Genomic DNA, 24,958 nt, shown 5'->3' on the forward strand with positions numbered 1-24,958 from the left:
CTTGGGCAGAACAGAGAAGTTCTGCTTTGGGCAGAAATGACTAAGCCTTTGATCCATTGCCTTGCTCATCACTGACTAGAAGCCACCCCGAGAATTGTGTGATGTTGGCTGAAAGCTGAGGAAGATCCCCTCAGCCAGCACCTGGATGAAAAACACCCTGCAGAGTCTCCCAGAAACACGATGAATGTCATGTGAGCGAGAAATCTTTGTTGTTTTCAGCTCCTGAAATGTGAGGATCTTGGGTATGTGGTTTCATAGTTTTCATCTATTTTGGAAAAGTGTTGGCTTTTATTTCTTCAAATATTTTTCTGCTCCTCCTTCCCTCTCTGGCTTGTGACGGATACCAAGTATCTAGATCAGTGTCTACTAAGAGGTCCTTCTAGTCACTACTAGTAAATAACATCACAGTGCATATGAGTTCCGGAAATGCATCGTTCCTTCCTTTGTGCTGCTGCTTTGCCATGCACTTCCACTGTTGTGTGTATAAAACTGAGAATTAATTTCCTCGGACTACTGGAACCAAGTATCACAAACAGGGTGGCTTAAAACAAGAAAAATTTATTTGTTCACAGTTTTGGAAGCTAGAAGTCCAAAATCAAGAGGTAGGCAGAGCCAAACTCTCCAGAAGGCTCTAGAGAAGAATCTTCTTTTTTCAGCTTCCTAGCTCCTGGTGGTTGCTGGCAATCCTTCACATTCTTTGGCTTGTAGATACATCATTCCAATCTCTGCCTCCATCTTGGTGTAGATTTCTCCTCTGTTTTTCTCTGTGCTTTTGCCTTCATGTGGCCTTCTCTCTGTGTTTCTGTCCAAATTTCCTCCTTTTTTATTAGGATACTAGTTATTGGACTTTAATCTAGTATGGACTTATTTTATCTTGACTATCTCTGCAAAGACACTATTCCCAAGGAAAATGGCATGATAAGTATCAGAGGTTAGGATTCTACATATCTTTTTGGGAGACGTAATTCAACGCCCAAAGAACTACGTTATCCTTATATGCTTATGTGTAAATTTTCCTTAGTAGACTGTTAGCTTCTTGAGAGCAGGAACTTTACCTTTAAACTCTTAGTGTCTAGTATAGCATCTGAATTATAGTTGGGTGAATTTATAAGATATATCTCAGTAAATTATTGTATAAAAGGCATATATAATGTATAGATGGCAATTTAACCAAATAAGAACAATGCTTGCATTACTAAAGACCAATTTGGGAGAAAAAATATAAGAGAAATAATAGAATATTAAATATATATTTTAATTTTTTACTGAGACTCCAAGTCTTTATATAGTATTCCACTTACTATATAACTTTTGGTTGTAGGTAAGCAGAAAAACCCAACTCACACTGTCTTACAATAAAATGAGAACATTGGCTCATGGCTCTAAAAAGTCCAGAGGTAGAGTCTTTTTCATGTGATTCATTGGCTCAATGATACTAGCCAAGAGAAAATGTAGATTTCTTTCTTCAACCATGACAGAATACTGGCACTGAACTAATCATAAACAACTAGAAAATTGGACAAAATGTCTGAAACAACAGTTTTTAGACACTGTCAAACAGTCAGGACTGCGATACTTGAAAGAAATGAAACAAATAAGGTGAAACTGATGAACACTACTGGCTTCTGCCTAAAGGCATTTTCCGGACTGTAGCACAATAAGGGGGAGCTAGGCAGACCACCGTGTTGTCCCTGAACTGAAGAGAGTGGGATTGGAGTTTGGGGGCACTTAGGTGAATGGAATTTGCAGGGCAGAATGCTGGGGGAAATGGAAACTGTGCAGAACAAGAGTTCAAGAAATGTGCAAATCTTCATAAGACTGCTTAGTTTTTGGCAGGATACTACATGGCACATGTGCAATGCAGAACTCCATGAGGTCTTGCAAAAGAGCTGTAAGCTGAAAAATTCCCAGAGCTCACATGGGGCTGGGAGATGTTTGATTTTCCAACTAGTGAAAAAGGAGAAACCATACTGATAACATAGAGCATCCAGTGGAGACCCCAGAAGTTTAACAACTTAGTGCTAGAGTAGTCCAAAGCTGAGGCTACTATACGCCCACCTTAGCAAAGTTTATAAAGACGCACCAAAAGAATCAAACTGATCCACAAATAACTTGCCTTCCAGTCATAACAAACTTCAGCACTCTTTGAAAGAAGTTTTCATAGGGATGCCTGCGTAGTTCAGTGGAGTAGGATGCCAACTTTTTGTTTTGGCTCAGGTCATGATCTCAAGGTCATGAGATGGAGTCCTGAGATGGCTCTGTGCTCATCAAGGAGTTTGCCTCTTTCCCATTCCCTCTCCTTCTGCCCCTCTCCCCACTCATGCTTGCACTCTCTCTCAAATGTAGAAATAAACCTTTAAAAATAAAAGAATAAAGAAGACACCCAACAATGTAATGTTCACAATGTCCAGCATCCAATAAAAATTACTATATAGGCAAAAAAAGCAGAATACTATAACTAATATAAGGAGAAGAAATCTGTTAATAAAATTAGATCACTGGCACCTGGCTGGGTTAGATGGTAGAGCACATGACTCTTGATCTTGGGGTCATGAGTTCAAACCCTACAGTGGGCATGGAGTCTACTTAAAATAAAACTAATAAAAAATAAAATAGACTCAGAATGATAGTGATAATAAAGTTAGCTGAAAGGACTATGAACTCATTATTAAAAATTTAGCAAGGAATTAAAGGAATACATGAACATATTGAGAGAAATTAAATCATATAAAAGTAACTTTTAGTGTTATAAAATACAAAACCTGAAATGAAAATTTACCAGATAGATTTAACAGCTGGCTGGACTCTGCAGAAGAAAAGAACAGTGAACTTGAAAACATAGCAAACAGAATCGAATATGAAACATGGAGAGAAAATGGCTAGATAAATAATGAAAGAGTCTTAATTATCTGTGAGACATGATTACATATGTGTAATTGGAATCCTAAAAGAATAGGGAGCAGAAACATATTTGAAGAAATAATGGCAACCATTTTTCAAATTTGGTAAGTATAAATTCTCAGATCCAATATATTTTCCTTCTTTCTGAGTATGATGACTTTGTAATGTGCCAACTTGGCTAGGTTGAGCTACCTTTCCCAGAGTTCCCTTTCTTTTATGTTTCCAGTTAGACTTCTCTCACACGTTGTTACTGATCTCCTAATGTGTCCCACGGGCAGGAAGGAATTGCAGCTAGACTTGAAATTGTTTTACCTTCCTCTGGATCATCCTTCCACTTCTCTGGCACCCAAGCCAGGTTTGCATGTTTAGTTCCATGACACAAGGCCTGGCTTCTGAAAGATACCTTTGTCACCAATGTCAGAATTAACAAGAATGGGCACAGATTTCAGTCTCTCCTCAAGGGGTTCCAGTTGGTGTTTGTGGGCTCCATCCTGCTCATGATCTTTCCATGCTGAATAATGCTAGCCCTGTGGATTTCAAGCTTCAGTATCAAATGCAGAGACAACAGTTTCACAATCTACTTAACCAGCATAATTAATATAATATGATTAATTATTAATTAATTATTAAATTAATATAATATAAAAATTGGTGTCACGTATAATTAATATAGTAAATATTAATTTTATATAGTAAATGTTAATTTTATATAGTAAATGTTAATTATGTATGATTAATCATTATTAATTATAATCATATATATTATATATGATACTAATTATATGATATACAATTATATGATATACAATTATATATGTATAATGATATATAATTATATACTTATCCATATAGAATATAGGGATATTTATAATAAATATATTTATTTACATATATTATATAGGGATAAATATATTTATTCCTATATAATCCCTATAACTAATCCCTATATGTAATACCTCTATATTATATACACATTCCTATATATATTCCTATGTACAAAGAGATTTGTTCAGGAAATTGGCTAACTCACTTACTGGTATATTTCTATCCACTTATACAATATATATGTAGTACTTACACAGTATATATAAACATATACATATGTATATAGTTTATGGATAGTGTGAGATACACACACACACACCCCTACCCTCCCTGTTTCCCCACTTCCCTAACTGATAAATGGCAATATATCTATTAATTTTTAAAAATTCTCTTCCAGCAATTACTCTTAAATTTCCAGCCATGACTTTTAAAATTTGAACTTCTCTGCTTTCCATATTTTACAAGCATCTCATAGTTTTTGTTCTGCAACTTCCCCTCACCACCACCACCAAACAATCAGGGATTTATCAGTTGTTTTTTTTTTTTTTTAATTTTTCTCTTATTTCTAGGATTTGGAAGGTATAGAATAAGGCTTTGGTCTGAGCCCAATCTGCTATCATGAACCAGAATCCTTTAGTAGGCTGGGGTTTCTTTTCTTTTGTTTCTTATGTAATCTCTGCATCCAACATGGGGCTTGAACTCACGACTCAAAGATCAAGAGTCACGTGATCTGCTGACTGAAGCACCCGGGCCCAGTTAGTTGGGATTTTCTTGTTTGTTTGTTTTTTTTTTAAATAAAGTATCTGGAATCATTTTTTGATAGGTTTAAAAAAATGTCATCATTATAGCTAAGCCTTAGTTTGGACAGTATGAATTTGTGAAAGGTTTAAATATAGAAATTTTAAAGGAACAAAGTGTGAAGCCATAACTTTCTGCAGCTGAAAATCACTGAGAGGTAGGTTGAGATATTGTTAGAAGTAAAGAACATGTTCTCAAAAAGACATATGATAGAATTTCTACCTATTTAGGGGGAAAAGGAACAAATAGTCTGCTTAAATGGCAAACAGCTTCTTTCTGAGAAGAAAATTAATTATCAACTTTACCTTAATTTTTTATGTCACACTAACATAAGCTTGATTTCAGAAAAAAAAGAAAACTCTCAAAAAATTATTGTCTATCAAACTTTGAACTCTCAAATTTGTAAAATGTTAACTACATTAACAAAGCATTGTCACATAACAGAGTTCTTAAATGAATCTCAATTAGCATATCAATTCTTATGTAAATGATGCTTCTGGGAGCTAGAGAAATGAATTCTAGCAGGATTTAATTATTAAATAAATTAAGTTGAATAATCTTTTTCCTCTGTTAATTGTCACTCAATTTTCAAATTATTTATTTATGTTCTTTTACACTCTGACTAGCAATCAAGGGGATAAGGTATATAAAGCATTTTGTAAACTACAAATCACCAGGAAAAGGTAAGGTAGCATATTGTAACCCTTAGTTTAAGTAAGCCCTAATCTACTATAGTGGTCACTGAAAATGTCATCTCTCACTTGTATATCTCGTAATATTAATATTACATCAGTAAGCCTTTCACATTGTTAGGAGGAAATTGTACATGAAGTTTAAGTAACCAAAGATGAAAGTAACCAAATTAAAGTGTGCTAATGGTATTTGAAGACTAAAACCTCCCTAAGCCCCAATTTGCTTTTTTCTGGTCTTTGGCCTTATTATATAGTTAGGAAAGGAACACAGACTCTCCTGGGCATCATCTTACCAGTTCCAAGATTTGTATGGTGATGAATTAACTTGACTCAAGAGAGGTTTGGCCTTTGTCCCTCCTCCTGGGAGTTAATCTTTGTACCCTTGGAATTTCCCGAAGAATTCTAATAAAAATGTGTTATATTCACAGTGGGCCCTCAGACTACACCTAATAGTTTCTGCTAATTAGATGATTCATTGTGGGCATCTGACTGGTTATGCAAAGAGATAAGTCAGTAGAGGGGCCCTGCCTACACCAATAGTTTTAAAGTGAGCACAGACCATACCGTAAAGACTTTGAGCCACATTATGACCAATCTTACCTCCCAGGAGGGGAGAGGGCTGGAGACGGAGCTTAACCATAATATGGGCCATGTTCAATAGTCATGCTTAATGAAACCTCAGTAAAATCTCAACACCAAAGCTCAGGTGAGCCTGTTACCTGACCACACTCCATGTGTGTACAGCCAGCAGGAGAGTAACACTTCCTTGAGGACATGCAAGCTTCAAGCTTGGAGTCTTCTCAGTCCCAGATTCTGCCCAATACATATCTTCTTTTGGCTGGTTCAGATTTTTATCTTTTGCTACAAAAAAAAAAACTGTACTCATATACATAGTATTTTCTTGAGTTCTGTGAGTCATCCTTTCAAACCACCAGGCCTGAGGGAGTCTGTGAATTTGTGCCCAGTTAATCTGATGTGAGGGTAGCTCCGGGAACCGTCAAACTTCTGGGTGGTGTCAGAAGTCTTGAGCAGACTTGACAGTTTGGAGGATGGTGCCCTTCACCCAAAGCTGAAGTAGAGATATAAGATATGCAGGGGCTGGATTGAGTGGCTGATTGGAATTTGGAGTTCTGAGTGGGAGGTTGGCATGGAGGACTTGAGCCAGTTAGATACCTATATCCCAGTTCTTTATCTCCCTAGTGCCTCTGTAACACAATTTGCTTCTAGTTCTAGTGGGACCAATGAGTGACTTTTCTTTCATTCATCCATTCAACAAACGTCTCTTGGGTGTCTATTGTATACCCAGCATTGTACTAACATTGGACACTTCTTGTTCTCGTGACCCCCACAGACCAGTGAAGAAGAGAGATACAGAATAATTACACTGCAAATAGTGAGAACACAGAACAGCAGGCCCTGAGTTAGTCTTAGGAGTCAGGGAAATCTTCCTAGAAGTAGATGAGCATTCTAAGCAGAGTGATTAGCATATGCAAAGGCCAAGGCAGGATGAAGAAGATCCCGCTGGAAACTGAAAGGGGCCACCCTGGCTAGGCAGCAGAAAGTTGAGGTGAGGGAAGATTGTGCTCATGCAGAGTCTGGTGCATGATGTTAAAGATTTCAGAGTTAATTCTTAGAGACGTAGGAAACAAGACTTTGAAGGGTTTAAAGCAGTGACAATTATTTTTGCGCATTTAATAGTTACTTGACATGCATGGTGAGACCCTACACACAATCCAGGGATATGACTGGTATTAGATAACTGTTTCGAGGTGGTGATAGGGCAGCTAGGAGTGGTGGAGATAAGTGGATAGATTTAAGATGATGCAGAAGCTGGATTCAATAGGATTGGGTGCTTGACTGGAAGTTGGACTACTGATGTAGGAGGTCATGGATGACTCCCAAGTGTCAGACTTGGACAACCAGGGACATGGTGGTGCCATTCACTGAGGCATTATACTGGAAGAGGACAGGTTTGTCAGGGAACAATCCTAAGATCAATTGAACTTGCTGAATTTTTTTAAAGATTGTATTTATTCAGTTGACAGAGAGTGAGAGAGAGAACAAGCAGGGGAAGCAGCAGGCAGAGAGAGGGGGACAAGCAGGCTCCCCATGGAGCAGGAAGCCTAATGTTCAATCCCAGAACCCTGAGATCATGACCTGAGCCGAAAGCAGAAGCTTACTTGCCTGAGCCACCCAGGCGCCCTGAACTTGCAGAACTTGATGTACCTAGACACCATGTGTTTGGAGATGTCTATTATGAAGTTCCATTTATGCGTCTGAAGCTCAGAGGGAAGGTCTGTGCTGTATATGTAGATCTAGAAGCTGTTGGTATAGAGAAGGCATCTGAATTTATGACAGTGATAAACTTACCTGAAGGTGCACAAAGAGAAGCTCTAGTACAATGTTAGCTCTATGCTCTGTTCAAACACATCAACCCTTGAGACCTTTATCAGGGAGTAAAGAGTAGGGTAGAGCAGAAGATAGGAGGAAGAGCCAGAGAAAGTAGATACATAAGGTCACCATCTTTCCCTCCTTTTCCTCCTTCCTCCTCAAGGAGGAAGTTACAGAAAGTTGTAATGGAAATGGGTAGGTTTTAGGCATTGTCTGGGGGCTGTCTGGAGATCAAACTCTTACTGCTGTAGGCAACTGCCTTCCCAGAGCTAGATTGCTGCTCCTTTTGTTAAAAAACATGCAGTAACTACATAGCTAGCACCGACTTTTCTGTGAGGCAATAAGTGTTAATGAACTAGATGGGGGGAAATCCTTTCACAATTTTTATTATATCAAATCATGTCTTATACTTTGAATATCTTACAATTTTATAGTAGGTCTCATTAAAGCTGAAATTTTAAAAAAATAAGAACTTCAGATAGCTTTTTTTTTTTTACTTTGTAGTTTTCTTTTTCAGGGAACAGGAAGATCTGTTTTCCATGTAAATATTCAGATTTTACTTTTTTTTATTCTTGAAGGCTCTTTTTTTTATGATTTTATTTTTGATTTAAAAAAAAAAAGATTTTATTTTTAAGTAATCTGTATACCCAACATGGAGCTTGAACTCACAACCTCAAGATCAATCAAAAGTCTCACACTCCACTGACTGAGGAGGCCAAGCACCCCTTATTCTTGAATGTTCTAAGGCTATTATTCTCAGAGATTCTCAGTCAGAAGTCTTGTGGGGAATGAGACCTTTCACAGGTCATGTACTATTGCCAGCCCATTTCTCAGCCCAGAGACTCCACAATAATATGCCTTTTCAACCCATTCAGATACACCAGGGTTAAATCATATTCTATGACACAGAAAAAGTGAAATAACATGAAATTCTCAGCTGCATTCCCTCAACATCAATATTATAAAATGATTTCAGTCTCTTCAGAAGAGGGCCTGACAAAGTAGTCACTAAGCTATGGAAAGACTGGGTTTTAGCCAATATCATTTTCTGTCTTTGACCACTTAAATAGCTATATGGCCATTCAGCTCTCATTATGACCTTCATTTGTCAGGTGCTTGAAAATAGCCCAGACACTTTTTCCTCCAAAGAAAGGCACCCTCCTGGGAAGGATGAGCCAGAAAGAGAGAGAAGGGGAGAGAAAGAGCCATCAAGCTCACAGCAGGAGCTAGACGTCCTATTTCCTGGGAGAGCCATTTTGATTTGTGCGTTGATGAGACTGCTTTCTGCCTAGGAATGCTCTTTAAGGTACGCAGCTCTCCCATCCCAAGCATAATGTGTGATTTCGTCTCTAGCTTGGCCGTGTTTGCTTCCTTGCATTCCCATTTACCCCCACGCTGGCCCTTTCTGTGCGCCTCCCCCATCCCAACCAGGCTCCAGAAAGATTTTACAACTATAAAGCTCAGAGATAGCCTTCCAAACATTTCTTTTTTTTTTTTTTTTTTTTTTTCCAGAAAAATATACATAAAGTGCTTGGCTACTTGCTCTGCTTCTCAAGCTCCTAGTTACACAAAATATTTCTAGAGTATATGTTGGACGCCCAGTTCTTCTTATGCCAGGAGAAAACTTTGGCTGATGAAAAATGTTTATCATCTTTACAACATTTCATGGAAGTTGATATAACTGAGTACTATACTCTTCTCTCACATCCTACTCTTATATTTAATGACCATGTGAGGAAAGAAAGCAGATTAAGAAGCCATTTGAATCTAAATCACTCTATATTTGAAACTAAGTGAGAGCCAGGACAAATACAAATACGCACAATAGTCGAGATGTTCTTTGTGGCCAAGCCTCCTTTCCTGGCGTGATTCCTTGAGAGTTTCTTCATATTTGTGAGGGTCCATAATCCAGGTTCATGGTCATTGATGAAAATGCCCTGAGCACAAAAGGGCTGGTTTTCACCACATCAACAATATCTTCTTGGTTATTTACACCGATCCATTTCAGGGAAAGAGAAGAGAGTAAGGTCTTGATATTTGTGATATTAAAAGAAAATCCAAAGGATCATGAGGGAACTTCTGTGGTTCTGTTAATATTTCATCTCATGGATTCTAGTTAAACAGCTATGTTTTTTAATGACAAGTCACCCAATTATACTTACCATCTGTGCATTTTTCTGTATGTTTAATACTTCAAAAGAAGTTCATATTTTTAAAAAATCCATTAACATAATTCATCTTCCAAAGCCTGATGAGCAGGTGACATCCAATCCATGGCAAATTTGACCTAGAGCTGTGTGGTCGAAATGATATCCACTAAACACATGTAGTTATTGAGAATTTGAAATGTGGCTAGGCCAAACTGAGATGTGTTGTAAGAATAATATACACACTAAATTTTAAAGACATGGTATGAAAAACAGGTAAAGTATGTTATTAATCATCTTATATCAATTATATGTTTAAACAGTATATTTTAGATATATAGGACTAAATAAAATATATTGTTAAAATTAATCTCACTTGTTTCTTTTTGCTTGTTATATGGCTACTAAGATATTAGATATTACATCTGTGGCTCACATTATGTTCTCTTGGACAGCATGGCCCTAGTGTCACCAACTCTGCCACTATGCTGAGTGTGAGGTCAGTTAGTGTAAATCCTGGCTTTACACACTCATACCTAATGCATATGCACCAGTTCCCAATGAAACAGCACAGAATATTTTTTTTATCTTCCAGGGAAAAAGAACAATGATTTACCTTGATTTGTAAATTTGGGTTAAACATACACACATTATATTTAACTTATTTTAATTAACACTCAACCAAATTGTGAATTAATAACAGTGAATGGTGTAAAATATTTGAAAGTTAAAAACAATAAAAGTAGGGACACCTGGCTGGCTCAGAGTAAAACGTGTGACTCTTGATCACTCTTGATCTTGTGAGTTCGAGCCTCATGGTGGGTGTACAGATTATTAAAAAGAAAAAAAAGCAAAAGTAACACTTCTAAATGGACAGACCTGGTAAGTCAGAATTCAGACAATCATTAGTCCAGGCCACTCTAGATAGGGAAATAGTACATTCTTTCTCAGGTTAAAAGTTTTCCCCTTTTTCTAATATTTCTACTTTCTGCTGGATACTTTTTCACAATTGATATTCAAGCTGTAGAAAACATTCCTCCATCAGCGGAATCTGGCACAATAAGAGGCTCTTTAGATAGCAGGGTTGGCATTTTTCAAATTCACTCTGGATTTGTTAAGTGGTTTGCAGCTGAGAAGCTAGATGAGCTGACTTTTCACTGTATGAATTCTAAAAATGCTCAGAGGCAAGCATCTTAAGAACTGCGATATTCTGTGGGCTATGTAATCAGTACATTATCAAAATATATGCATTTTTGATTATTACAGTAATCTAAAAATTGCTAATTATATAAGAGCTTGCTAACTAAAACATAATTATGGTTAACACATTATTTGATGTGTATTCCTGTTATTGGCAAACTCTGAAACCAGTTACATATTTTTCCTTGAAAATTTGAAATCCGTTCCAAAAGTGTTAGGCTCAGTCAAAGCTAGAAGCATTGCAGTAGGCTTAGGAAAATTACAATCTTCTACCATGACAGTTGCTGGGGAAACATCTACCAATGGAAGTTTGAGAAAATTGTATACCATAGGCAAGGGGGATGGAGGACTCATTGTGATTGCTTTCTTCTGTTTGCCAAGGTTCTAATTCCCACTCTTAAACTGATTATTCCCTTGCACAGAGCTCACAGCTAGAACATTCGATGTTTTTGTACATAACGCTAACCACTTTTATATTTGGTAGCTGTTGGAAAAATCAAAGCCTCAGCATCTATAGGACAAACATTCTTTAAAAGCAGCAAACTATCAAATAAATTTCATTCGGTCTTGCACTTGACTCAAAGATTGCTCTACTTGTGCTACTTACTGTAAGCCAGGTATTCAGAACAAAAAAGAATGTGGGAAATGAGAGGGAGGGAGAGGGAAAGCAAGGCTGTTGAGGGGAAGGAGGAGGAAAGAGAATGGGATGGTGCATCTTCTGGAAGTCAAAATCGCTGATTTGAGCTTATCTTATACTTGATGTAAATGGTATAAGTGTAAACCCATCCAAACCCTAGAAAGGCAAGTAGGCTGACAAAATAGCTATAGTTAACTAAGTAATGCTAAGTAGTTAGTCTTTTGAGCCTATTAGGCTTGAAATTTAAAATATATTGTCCTTACAGCAAGCCAGAAGCCATTTCTTCTAGGCATGTGTTGGCTAGCTCCCCAGCCTACATTCCTTTTTACCACCGTTTCAACAAGACCCCATCTGCCCCAATATCAAGGTATCCTATTTGCCAGGCCAGAGTACTCTGTTAAGGAGTAGGAAGAATAGCCAATGGGTGTAGTGGGACATCAGAAGCGATGTTTGGGGGCTCTCTGGGAGAGAATTATCAGAGTTTCCTGTAAGGTGCTTGTTCTTCTCCCTACACAATCATGAAACCAACAGCCCCAGTTGTGCCTGGCGCCGTCCGGAAACTGGAATGGTTAACCACTTTGAAAATGGAGCTGATTCCGTGACACACAGAGAGGAAACACAACTGGATCCCTGGTGGTATCTTTGCTTATTAAATCTTTATTAAGATATCAATAGCATAAGATAAAATACACCCACTTCAAATATATATATAAAGTTGGTAGTTTCTGGGTGCCTGGGTGGCTCAATCCATTAAGTGTCCCACTCTTGATTTTGGGTCAGGTGTTGATCTCAGGGTTGTAAGATGGAGCCCACCTCTGGCTCCACCCTGGGTGTGGAGCCTGCTTAAGCTGCTCTCTCCCTCTACCTCTCCTTGAGCGCAACCCCTCCCCCGCCCCCACTATTCACACTTTCTCTCTCTTAAAAGAAAAAAAATTGCTAGTCTTTTTAACTTTTTATTTTGAAATCATTTTGGACTTACAGAAAAGTTGTAGAGGGAATATGCAGAGCTCCAAAACACCTCCCCAGCTCCCCAGTGTTATCGCTGCTCAAGGATTTAGAACATCCATCTTGAACTTGTCTCTGTCCACTTTCATGTAATAGTATACCACTTCACACAGATAGCATGGTTTGCTCACCCTCTCCTGTCCCAGCGCTGCTATCATCACACACTTTGCTTCTACATGTGGTAAAAGCCACAAATACATTCTCATTCATTTTGATTGGCATACTCAATTATTTGAAAAATAATAAAAAGTGAGGAAAAAAGTTATTAATATTTACTAACATATTTACTGTGTCTGCTATTTTTCATTCCTTTATAGATCTGAGTTTTTATCAGGGATCTTGTTTCATCGGCCCAAAGAACATCGTTTTGTTAAATTTGTAAATTTTGTAAAATTTGTAAACAAATCTTGTTTTAGCATTTTTTTTTACTTGCCCAAAAATGTCTGTGTTTTTGTCTGTCTTTTTGAAGGATATTTCTTCTAGATATAGAATTCTAGGTTGACTTTTTTCCCCTTTCATCATTTTCAGAACAGAAATATTCTGTCTTCCAGCTTGCATTGTCTCTGATGAGAAGTCGCTGAATATACTTATTTTCCTCCCATGTGTAATTCTTCCCATCCCTTCTCCTCGTACTGTTTTTAATATTCTATGTTTATCATGGTTTCTCAATAGTGTGGTTATGGATTTTGCTCAGCTGATTTGGAAAACTGGGGGCTATTACTTCTTCAAACATCTTTTTCTTTCAATGACTTGTTTTCTCCTTTCTCCTCGCCTTCTGTACTCCAATTACATGGATCTGGACTGCTTGATATTTATTGTCTTCCTTGGTGCTACGTCTCTTCATTTTTTTCACGTTTTTCTTCTTTCTTTATATACATACAGATAGATAGATCTATATATATACTTGAGAGAGACTGTGTATGAGACAGCATGAGAAGAGAGGAGGGGCTGAGGGAGAGGGAGAAGCAGGCTCTCCACTGAGCAAGGAGCCTAATGTGGGGCTCGGTCCCAGGACCCCGGGATCATCACCTGAGCCAAAGGCAGATGCTTACTAACTGAACCACCCAGGCCCCCCACTTTTCTTCTTTTTGCTTCAGTCTGGCCACCCAACATTCTTCTGCAATGTTTTTAAGTTCACTGCTATGTTCTGTTATGTCTAATCTGTTGCCAATCCCATCCAATGAAATGTTTACTTCAGACATTGTGTTTTTCAACTTCAGAAATTTCCATTTTGTTCTTTTTAAATTTCTTTTAGCCTCCTCATTATGCTCTTGCTTTCCCTTAGATACTTGAACATACAATAGTTGTCTTAGGGGATTTTTCTGTTGATTCCATCATTGCTGTCGTTTTGATCTTTTACTTTTCTTCCTGCTTTTCTATATTGACACTATTTTTTTTTTTTATTGGATGCTGAACATTGTGAATATTATACTGTTGAGTATCTGAATTTTTCCCTTCCTGTAAAAGACGATACACTTTGTTGAAATTTGTTTTGGCTGGTAGTTAAGTCACTTGCAAGACAATCTGACCCTTTTGAAGTCTGTTTATAAGATATTTTTTTAAATTTTATTTATTTATTTGACAAAGAGTGAGAGAGAACACAAGCAGGCAGAGCAGCAGGCAGAGGGAGAGGGAGAAGCAGGCACCCTGGCAAGCAAGGAGCCCGACATGGGGTTTGATCCCAGGACCCTGGGATCATGACCCGAGCCGAAGGCAGTTGCCTAACCAACTGAGCCACCCAGGCACCCCTATAAGTTTTTTTTTTAGAATATGTCTAGGGTAGTTTTTAAACAAAATCTAATTTAATCCCACTACTAAAATGAGACATTTCTATCAATTGCCTAAGTGTTCAACTAGATCTCTGAGTTCTGACTGGTCAGAACCTGATTATCTTCTAGCCTTGCAGGATTCTGGGGAGGGCTCAGGTTATATTGTTGGTCTTTGCCAGGTTGTAGTATTTCACTAGACATGTGTATAGCTCAGTATGCAACCGCAGACTTAAGACCATCCTATGCAGGCTTACCCATTTCTGGAACTCTGTCTCTGCTGGTTTTCTGCTTGGTGTTAACACCCACACCCACACACAGCATGGTTTAAGAACCTGCTAGCTCCAAAACAAGCCATCTTAGCTATGTTGGGGAATCTGCCACTGAATTCAGAACCATACTACCCCTACGGACATTCCGCCAAATAGATGCCTCATTCTTGCCTCTCGCCTCGATTATGTCAGCTCCAATTAAGTCTCATGTTGTTGGAATCTAAATCATTTCAGGGACTCCAGATGGAAGAGAGTCTGGTTTTTAGATTTCCATTCTCTGAGCTCAGAGAGGCACATTGGAAGGAGATTGGTATGGATCTTTTTAGCAAGGCAATTCATATTGACCACACACAAAAAAATATTTCAAACCATGAAAAAAACCAGAGTGAAATTCATTTAATATCCATGAGCAAATCAACCCACTTACCAAATACTAAAGTTTGCCATACCTGTTTCATCTTATTTTTAAAGACATAAAATTTAATAGATATGTTTTAAATCTTATTTTGACCCTTGTAGTCTTCATTCCTTTCCCCAGTAGTAATCACTATTTTGAATATTCATTTATTTTATTGATATGTACCAAAAAAGATATATCAAGAATATTCAACACACAAGTGTGATTAATATTTCCAATGCCCAATTTCCATAATTTCTTATTGAAAGATACTTTTAGGGGCACCTGGGTGGCTCAGTCACTTGAACATCCAACTCTTGATTTCAGCTCAGGTCATGATCTTGGGTTGGAGATCAAGCCCTGCATCAGCAGGGAGTCTGCTCCAGATTCTCTCTCTCTCTCTGTTTCCCTCTGCCCCCAACCCCTGCACTCACTCACTCTCTCTCTCTCAAATAAATAAATATTTTAAAAATATTTTTACATGTATGTAGCTCCTGTGATGGACACCTTCTTGTGGTCTCCTAGGTAGGTAGCCCTCGCTCTCCCCTGAGAAAAGGAAATCTGGGGGAAAGATCATTTTCTCTCTCCAGCTATGTCATTTCTCTCAGGTACATGTGCTTCACTGCCCTTAAATCACAAGGTGTTCTCTGTCTCTGTCCATCACTGACTGAAGCGAATGGGGTGGGGCCTCCAGCTGTCCCAGTTATCACCTCCCCAGGTCTGCTCAGAGAATGAAGTGACTACAACCTGGAATCCATGAAGGATGCAGCAGTTCTACATTGAAGGGGTTTGAATGTCTACAGAGGTGGGATTTACTGGGACAGCTGACTGGAAGGGTGCCTACACTCTGGGTCCATAAGTTCTCGGTCAGAATACCTAAAACAAACAACTCTTACCAACCAAAAGAAATTTTTTTTTTCCTGAACCTGCCCAACCCACAAAACGTTCCTATTTTCCCACTGATATCATTTTGGCTTTGTTTTTTGAAAATGATGTTTTTATGCACAGACAGCATCAATAGTTTCTCTGACTAGAGTTGCTTCACAATGGAGAAACTCAAATCCACATTACTTCTCCAATTCTAAGAGAAAGAGTAAGATAAACCGATGAAATGGGAAGGGAGAATCTCAGTGCACATTACATTTCACGAACACATCAACAACCTAGACAAGAGGATGAACTACCTCATCCTCAAGATATATCAAAATATATAAAGATATTTTTTCAGTATATGAATCACAGGACTCCCTCCCCCTTTTTTTATTCCAATAATTCTATAAAACATGTTGTGCCAAATGACATCTCCCAACAGTAGATGATAGTGTATTTCTGTCAATAGAGAACAGTTATAATATGGCCATGCTCTACAAAACTGGAGATATGATTCTAATTACCCCATTTTTCTTTTACTTTCTTTTGTTTGGTGACATACTTATCTCTCCAGATCTAGTTTCTCTGTGGAAGAAACTAAAATTATGCTCTAGAGCGGGTTTCTCTGTGCTTCTTTCTACCTTATCTTTGTAAGGGACAATGGTTTGTCTATAAAAATTTGTTGTCCCATTATTAAATTTTAGAAACCAAGACCTACTATCTAATATGCATCACTTCCTTTCAGAGCTACTTTATTCTTGAGGGCAAAAAAGAAAAAAAAAGAGAGAGAGAGAAAGAGATAGCTGACCTAGGTCCCTGGCTAGCTTACAAAACCTTAAATGATTTTTCTTTTCTTAATTTAAAAGATGGCAAAATGATTTTTCTTTTTTTAATTTAAAGGAAGGTGATTTATCTGAAAATTGTCAGCAAATAAATGAGCACAGGCCATGTACCATTAACTTCCTGAGAGTCAGGGTAATGCACTGCATAAGCACACAGACTGCAGAGCAAGAAAACACTAAGGACTGAATCCCGGCTTTTTTTTTTTTTTTTAAGATTTTATTTATTTATTCGACAGAGATCTCAAGTAGGCAGAGAAAGAGGAGGAAGCAGGCTCCCTGCCAAGCAGAGAGCCCAATGCGGGGCTTGATACCAGGACCCTGGTATCATGACCTGAGCCAAACGCAGAGGCTTTAACCCACTGAGCCACCCAGGAGCCCCTGAATCCTGGCTTTTAAACTAAATAGATAAGTAATTTGGACATAAAATTTTACCTCTAGGATTTTATTTTCTTATCTGTAAAAGGAGCTAATAATGTCTTATCATAGCTTTGTGAGGATCACCTGAGATAAGTTTTGGATACACCTGGTACATGGTATTCATTCATTCATTCTATGCAACATTTCACTACCTACTTTTCTGAAAACATAAACTAGTTTGAAGGAAAATCCTACACTAATGCTCACAATGAGTAATTTTAAGCTTTTGGGGGAAATAATTGATAAAAAATTTGCAATAGAAATATCTGACAGAGGGGTGCCTGGGTGGCTCGGTGGGTTAAGCCTCTGCCTTCAGATCAGGTCAAGATCTCAGGGTCTGGGGATCCAGCCCTGCATTGGGCTCTCTGCTCAGCAGGGAGCCTGCTTCCCAACCTCCCCCCGCCCCCGCCTCTCTGCCTACTTGTGATCTCTCTCTGTCAAATAAATAAATAAAATATTTTTAAAAAGATTAAAAAAAGAAAGAAAAAGAAGTATCTGACAGAGAAATTTAAACTACTTTTACTACTACTGTTGAAATAGATATATATTATAGTTGACCAGATAGACGCTTACAAAATATTCAAAACCTGTGAATAAATCTGTGAAGTGCTATTTTATTTATAAATTTTTTAAAAAATTATGTATTTACTTGAGAGAGAAAGCAAGCATGGAGCCAGACATGAGGCTTGATCTCATGACCCTGAGATCTCAACCTCAGCTGAGACCAAGAGTCGGTCACACAACTGACAATGCCACCCAGACGCCCCATAAATTATTATTTTAAATAAGTTTCATTACAAATTCCTATCCCCCTTCACATGAGAAATGAACATGAAAAGAAAAAAAAAATCTTTTTATTCATAAGCATTTGCCCAGGGACCCTCAATATTTAAAGCAGCCATAGATGTCAGCGGAAGTTTTGTGGAACATTTTTCCCCATTGACTTCAATTACAATTTCAAGGGGAAAATTTAGTAATTTAGTATCATCCCTTAAATTCTATTTCAGATACATTCTATTTCAAGGTCATGTCTCCTTGTGTTTAAGACTAAGTCCAAATAACCATCAATAGTGGAGCCGTTAAATGAATTATGGTAGAGCCACACAACCAAGGCCTTAAGTTGAAAAAGACCTCTCTGTGGTAATATGGGAAAGATCCCCCCCTTGTTTTAGTTAAAAAGCTGAGTGTTAGAAAGTGTGTAGTATGTAACTTTTTATGTAAGAAGTGGGGGTGGGCAGGCAGAAAAGGTATATAAATCTGTATTTGCTATATGTGCATCAAGTAAATTCTAGAAGGACACATCTTTATCTATTACGGAGGAGAAAAGGGTGGCTAGGCATGAAAATAGCAGTGGCATTTTTAATGTACATATTTTGATATCATCTTGATTTTTTAAAACGTGACAGAATATAAGAATAGAGTTTTAAAAAATCAGGAAAATGACATTACAAATTCTGTTTGGTGGAAATGTAGGTTATGGAGTAATATATAGTGCATGATGCCATTTTTGAAATATTGCATGTACATATGTTCACACGCATGGAGATATATAGTGGGGTGTGGAGCAGAACTGGAAGGCCTGGTAAGATTTCAGGTCACGTTCGCCTTCTTTTTTACTTTTTTTTCTAAACAGACTGAATATCTATGTTTTAAGAACAATTAAACTATGAATAGAACCTGACCAAATGAGGAAGAAGAGGGTGGGAGAGGAGATGAGGAAGAAAGTGTGACTATAAAAATTAGAAGTGCAAATTGTACCACTCCCCCCACCTCTCTGACCCACCTTTATTCAATTTTTCTCTTTCTACTTCTCTTCTAGCATTTATCCCCTTCCAACAAACAGTATTTTTAACCTCCTTGTTTAAGTAATAGAGGGGGGGAAAAAAGCCTGGCATTTAGTAGATGCTCAATAAAAACTTGTTGAATGAATGAGCTAATTATTGTCTTTAGGAAGGTCAGTGGTCTACAGAGCTGAACGACAAAACTGCTCACCTTCAGCGACATCCCTGTCACAGAAGACAGAGTATTTTTCTCACTTTAAATTTGCAAGTTCTGTCCACAAACACATGACTTGTCAAGTTGTTTTGGAATGATTCAACAATAGGAAAGGTTGTAAATATATTGTTTGTTATCAGATGCCACTAAGGAAGTGGTGGTTAAGCTTTCAAACAAGAAAACTGAATCTCCTGTTTCCTTCTTTTTTGTTCCATTTCCTTTGCCTCCATCGTCTTTCTTTGCTCTTCTTTATCAACATCTGTGCATGTTATGGTTTATTTATAAATGATGGATTTATTCTTGTGATTGGGGCCTCAGCAAAGTGAAGCCAGGGTGAGGGAGAAGGGTATGAAATCTGGATGAGCTTGGCACTAGGTACTAACCCTTTAAGCAGTCTTTTGTCCAAAAGGATGCAGCAAAACCCATCTTGATTCAATTGGTGTGATTTCCAAAAAGATCCAAGAACAAGAACTTCAAAGCTATAGAAGCAAGAGTCCAAGAAAGAGAGTCATTCTTGAGAGGGGAGGCTAGGAAATGTCCTTAATCACCATTTTCCAAGATATGGCCAGCAGATTATAATTTTCCATAGTTATTTATAGATTTTATACAAGCAGGAAGGATTCTGTATTCACATCAGCTTGGGAAACACTGCGCTAGATAGTGTTTCCTTCATGCAAGACTGTCCTGAGTCTTTAGGATTCTACTGTATAATATGAATCTCCAAGGGGGAATTTTCAACTACAGCATTTCTACATCTTTTGTTTGTTTGGAACCCATTTCTCTATAAATCATCTTGTAGACAATTCTTCCATCAGGAACCTTTGAGGAAAAGGCAGAGGGGACTGGCTAGAAATGGGCAGGGCCCCATGTTTTCTGCCAAGCAGTTTGGGAATCAAGTCAGAGCTTGCTCCAAATGCCAAGGGACCAAGGTGTGCAATCTTCCACGGAATGCGTGTATGGTGGAGTGGAGGAGCCCAGGCTTGGGGAGATGTGGCGACCAAACCACAATCTGGTGGTTTGGGCAAGTCCTTTAATCCTCTGCAATCTTGTGTTTCTTCACCAATGAAATGCAGATTTATGCTCCCACCCCCGCCCCCATCAAGTAGTGATGAGGTATTAAATAGGATATTCTATGTAAAGCATTCTGCATAATGCCTAGCAGAGTGACTTTTCAATTAATGAGAGTAGCTATATTCAGTAGTTGGGAAAATTTTATATTTGTTTGATAGTGTTGAGTTTCTGTAGGCTGGTTCAATTCTTCATGGCATAGGGATATTTTGCAATGCCCTGGATGCCTTGGCTTCCAAACTCACTCTGATACCTCAGTTTCCAAACTTCTCTCTAGACCTGCAGTTTCTGCAATTGCAGAAATTATTCCAGATCCCACTAGACAAATGGACTCAGGTTATGGCTTTCCATGTCCCTGCCCCTGGCTCTGGTTGGAAAAGCTCAGGACCAGGTCTGAGTGAGTTTGTATGTTGAAAGAGTCAGTACCTCCTACTAAGACTGTAGCTCATATCTGTATCTCTCCTTCTTTATTCTACATTCCACCTGACATACCAAGAAACAGCAACACAGTGGCTGATCGTCCATTAATGTAACAAACCATATCAGAATAGATAATTGAGTAGATGATTGTTTTTTACATGTGGCCTATTTTTCTTACCAAAACGTTTGCATTAACTAAAACCATTTATACATTCCATAAAGAAAATGCCAAACCGTGAACACCAACAGTCCCAGGATGGACTTTCAGGTACAATACATTCTTTGGGCTACAGTGCAGGGGACAGCCTGACAGATAAAGGGATACTTGATCACAGGAATTAACAACACCTATTTACTATAGGTCAATTTTTGCAAACAGTAGCCTTCTTAGCCTGGTCTAGATAATCCTGCATGGCAATGACGGTATGACAAAGTATCTGATTTATATGTTTAATTCAATCTAATTTTTTTCAGACTGTCTTGTTCATTTTTGAATGCGTGCTTTATCCAGAAATACTAGCTTGCATATGGTTTTTTTTTCTTCTCATAATCAGAGCATTTGGAGCCGGCTAAGAGGATCTCAGCATATGGCCCTCACTGATTTGCTACTGCTGCTGAACACTTCCAAGTATCTTGTCCAAACTTGAGAGGGGCAGGAAAACACCTGACTTCCTCTTACAGTTGCTTAGGACAACTGATCTGAGGGCTTTTTAGAGAAAAATCCACAAAGGTTTCTCCTTTTCTCCAAATAATCTTGATTTCTAGGTGCCAAATGTATCTTTTCCCATTCTTTCACTGTTTAAATCAGTTAAAGATTCTATTTAGAAAGAAGCAAGAGTTTGATCAAAATTCAGTGACTTTGCCAGGAAGAAAAAAACAAAACCTTGGGATTGAACTCTCTTAAGTCGTATGCGCCCTTTCCTTGTTCGCTCACTCCACAAATATTTATTGAGCACTGACTGTTGGAAGACATTACGTAAGATTCTGTGAGTGAAACAGAGATGAATTAAGTCACCAGCCCTTTCCTCAGCAGGCCTATAGTTTCTTAGGGGAGGCAAGATTTAAGCACAAGTGTTTGCAACAACACTTAGAAAGAGTCAGAAGGAGGAGAAGAAAAGGAGATGAAGTGCCATCCACCGTAACTCAGCCAAGGAAGAGATTAGCTCTTCCTGAGGAAGGATTTGTGCATGCTGAGGTGTATCCTTTCCAGAGCTCTCTCTTGACATTCACTCTTCTTTCAATCGATGCCTGATGATGCCCTTAAAGTGTGCGAAACACCAGGGAGTTAGTTCTCTTAACACTGATAAAGGCCTGCAGGAAGATGATGGAGGCACGTGGAGAACGCCCCCTGCACAGAAGAGAAGCCCCAGGAGTCGTAGATAGCCACTCCGGCTGCAAATGTTTGCAAACAGATGCCCTCCGACACAGCCCTGGCATGAAGGGAACTCGGAGAACATGAGTCACTTCCTCACTGGAGGACTGGGAAGGCCAGCATCGGTCTGCTGGCGAACAGCAAAATTTAAAATAACCTGACTGAATGAGAGAAGTGGTCAGAATGCCTTTTTTAAGTTCCCTGGAGATAAATACAGGGTAGTGCCTTCAAGAGAGGGAAATGAAGTGTACAAATAGAAAGTGAGACGTGACTGGCTCCAGGCGAGGGCAACTAAACAAGAGCCAGCCATGAAAATAGATAAGCAATCAGTCATCACACCAGCTCTTAAACCGCCGCACAGTGTGGGGATGAGCAAACAAGCGCCTGGAGGAACAGTGAGATCATCCTCCCTTTTTACTTGGTATTGGCTCAACGTTCCCCAGGGCACTGCGTCCATTCCTGAGGTCCAAAGTGAGAGGGACACCAAGAACTCAAGGAACGTTCTATCCCTAAATTCAACAGGGATTAGAAAATAAGACGTATGCAAACAAGTGAGAGACAGCGATCATTGGGTCTAAAGAAGAGAAAGCCAAGAGATGATTAGATTGGCGTCTTTAACTGGCAAGCTTGTATACGTATTTTCTTATTCAGCTGTTCTCTGTTTTCACTAGGGAGCAAACACACTTTTTAAGCTCCAGCACAAATATTTGGGGTTAAATATTAAGAGAATTGTCTCAAATGGGGTTCCGACCCTAGTTTCGACAAATTTCTTGTCTGGTTGAAAGCCTCCTTTCCTAGGGGAAGGGCGTTCGGAGAGCTGCTTGGGGGTACCTGCTTTTCTTGGTTTAAATTAGCTTAACCCTGGCAGAGATTAGTCGCTAATAGGTTCCGTTTCTTACAATTTTTTAAGGCTTTTGTTCTCTTTCTGGCCTGCGGTTGTAGTACTCTGTTTCCTCTGTGTTCTAATAATAATGCTCTAGTGGGAGCCCTGATCTAGTGCCCTGCCCCTCGCTGGCCGTCAGAGAAACTCTCCAGGCTCCTCAGCTCTCACTGACCTTCCTTCACTCACCTTGCCTCACCCGAGACTTCGCCTCCCCTCCAGGTCACTTCCTCTGATTGCCCTCAGGTTTCTTCCCTCCGGTCCCCACTACTTTAGTATCCAGAGGAGGTAGGGATGCCACCCTCCCTGCTCATTTCTACTCCCACCTCCACCATTGTTTCATCTTGAAGAAAAAAAAAAAAAAAAAAAAAAAAGAAGAAAGAAAGAAAAGAAAAAGAAAAAAGAAAGAAAAACAACCAATTCTACTCTTAGCCTCTGGCCTACAAGCTCTGCTACCCCCAGGAGCTTCAATGCACACGTGACAATCATTTGACAAAACGGCCCCTCATTCCTCACATGCTCATCTCCATTGGTTTGCTCTCCTCCAAGTCACCTCCTTTGGTGCACATACATTGGGTCTAGCCATCACGCGCGGCTCCTCACGCTCAGAACCGTGGACGCCACCACGCTCTCTGCACGCCGCTCCTCGCTCCGGGCTCATTCAGCTCCTCCCACTGAGACCACTCCCTTCAACCACTTCCGGACTTCGGACTTCCGGACTTCGGACTTCCGGTGCGGTGCTCCAGTCTCCGACACAGGTCATTGACCTTCTCCTGTCTTCACTTCCCTCCTCGTCCCGCAGAGCCCGTGCTTCAGCACTTTTCTGGCCCTGTTGCCAATACTCTAAGTTCACTTGCTGAAGGGTCAGCATTTTTGTTTCCCTTGTCTGGCAGAATCTTTCCCTTGCTGACCCCGACGGTCTCCGTCCAGCCCCGAGCGCCTAACCCTTCCGAAGAATGCCGTGCAACAGAGAAGATTTGCTTTTCTGTCAATGCAGAAAAACAAATCACAGATGAAGCCTCTTACTGCCTTTCTCCGATTAGCTAACTCACTCTCCTCCGGCCAGGCTTCTCACCTCCTTGGCCGACGGCGGCACTCAGCACCACGTGCACACACAAGCACGCATTCGCCCCTCCCTCGATCTCAGCAGCAAATTTGCTGCAACCCAACCAAAATTGAAGCTGTAACATGAGGTCTCTTCCGTGGCCTGGATACGAGACATTCACAGCCATAATTACACTCGGGTTTTGGCTCCCTTCCGGCTTGTCTCCTCAGGACCCTTGCACGGTCTGGTAACTCTCCTCCCACAGAGAGAATCTCTCTTGGCAGAATTCTTTTGTGCACACTTTAGGACCGGCCACTTATTCAGCCTCTTATGGCCACTCAGCCACTTCTTAGGTTCCTCATCGCTGTCAAAGCTTTTGAGGTTTGGTTTTTTTTTGTTGTTGTTGTTTTTTGTTTTTTTTAATCCTGCCTTCCCCAACCTCCATTTGCCACTTACTTCCCGACCCCTCATTCTGGCGGCTACTCCAACCTCCACTAAAACTGCTCTTGTCAGGGTCACCATAATCTTCCTAGGTCCCTGGTTCAGTGGCCACGGCACAGCCCTCAACTCACTGCTGGGACAGCTCTGTGCAACCCACTGACCACAACGTGGTGGTGGGGAAACTTCTGGGCTGTGTGATGCATGATTCTGCTGGCCTTCCCTGTACTTCTCTGGCTGCCACCTCACCCTCTTATGCTTGGCCATTAAATAGTCATCGTGGTACCAGGCCCTCCCTTTTTTCCCCCCACTCTGTGTTCTCTTCCCATGCATTTGCATCAATTGCAACCTTTCCATGTGATTGATAAATATGTCTTGGGACCAGACATGCCATGGGTGCTTCAGACCCATTTATCCACCTGCTGCCTTTTCTCCATATGGATGTCTCACAGGTATACCTACAGTTCCAGAACTAACTTCTTGATCTTTCCACCCACCAATCCATAGAAGTCTTCTACTTTCCTTTTCTCAGCACAAGACACACCCACCTTTCCTGTTATAGAAGCCAGGTATCTAGGAC

The 24,958-nt window shown here is 39.5% G+C and overlaps 1 long non-coding RNA gene across 1 annotated transcript; it reads right to left on the bottom strand.

Moving 5' to 3' along the window:
- Positions 1 to 538: 538 nt before the first annotated feature.
- LOC131838169 (uncharacterized) lies at positions 539 to 23,556 on the bottom strand. The gene is made up of 4 exons (XR_009356513.1): positions 23,412 to 23,556; positions 9,431 to 9,900; positions 5,936 to 6,077; positions 539 to 3,428 (listed from the first exon to the last, which is right to left on the bottom strand). It is a non-coding gene; the product is annotated as an uncharacterized LOC131838169 (long non-coding RNA).
- Between the last annotated feature and the right edge of the window lie 1,402 nt (positions 23,557 to 24,958).

This window comes from Mustela lutreola, chromosome 8 (assembly GCF_030435805.1).
Source record: "Mustela lutreola isolate mMusLut2 chromosome 8, mMusLut2.pri, whole genome shotgun sequence".
Taxonomy (NCBI): domain Eukaryota; kingdom Metazoa; phylum Chordata; class Mammalia; order Carnivora; family Mustelidae; genus Mustela; species Mustela lutreola.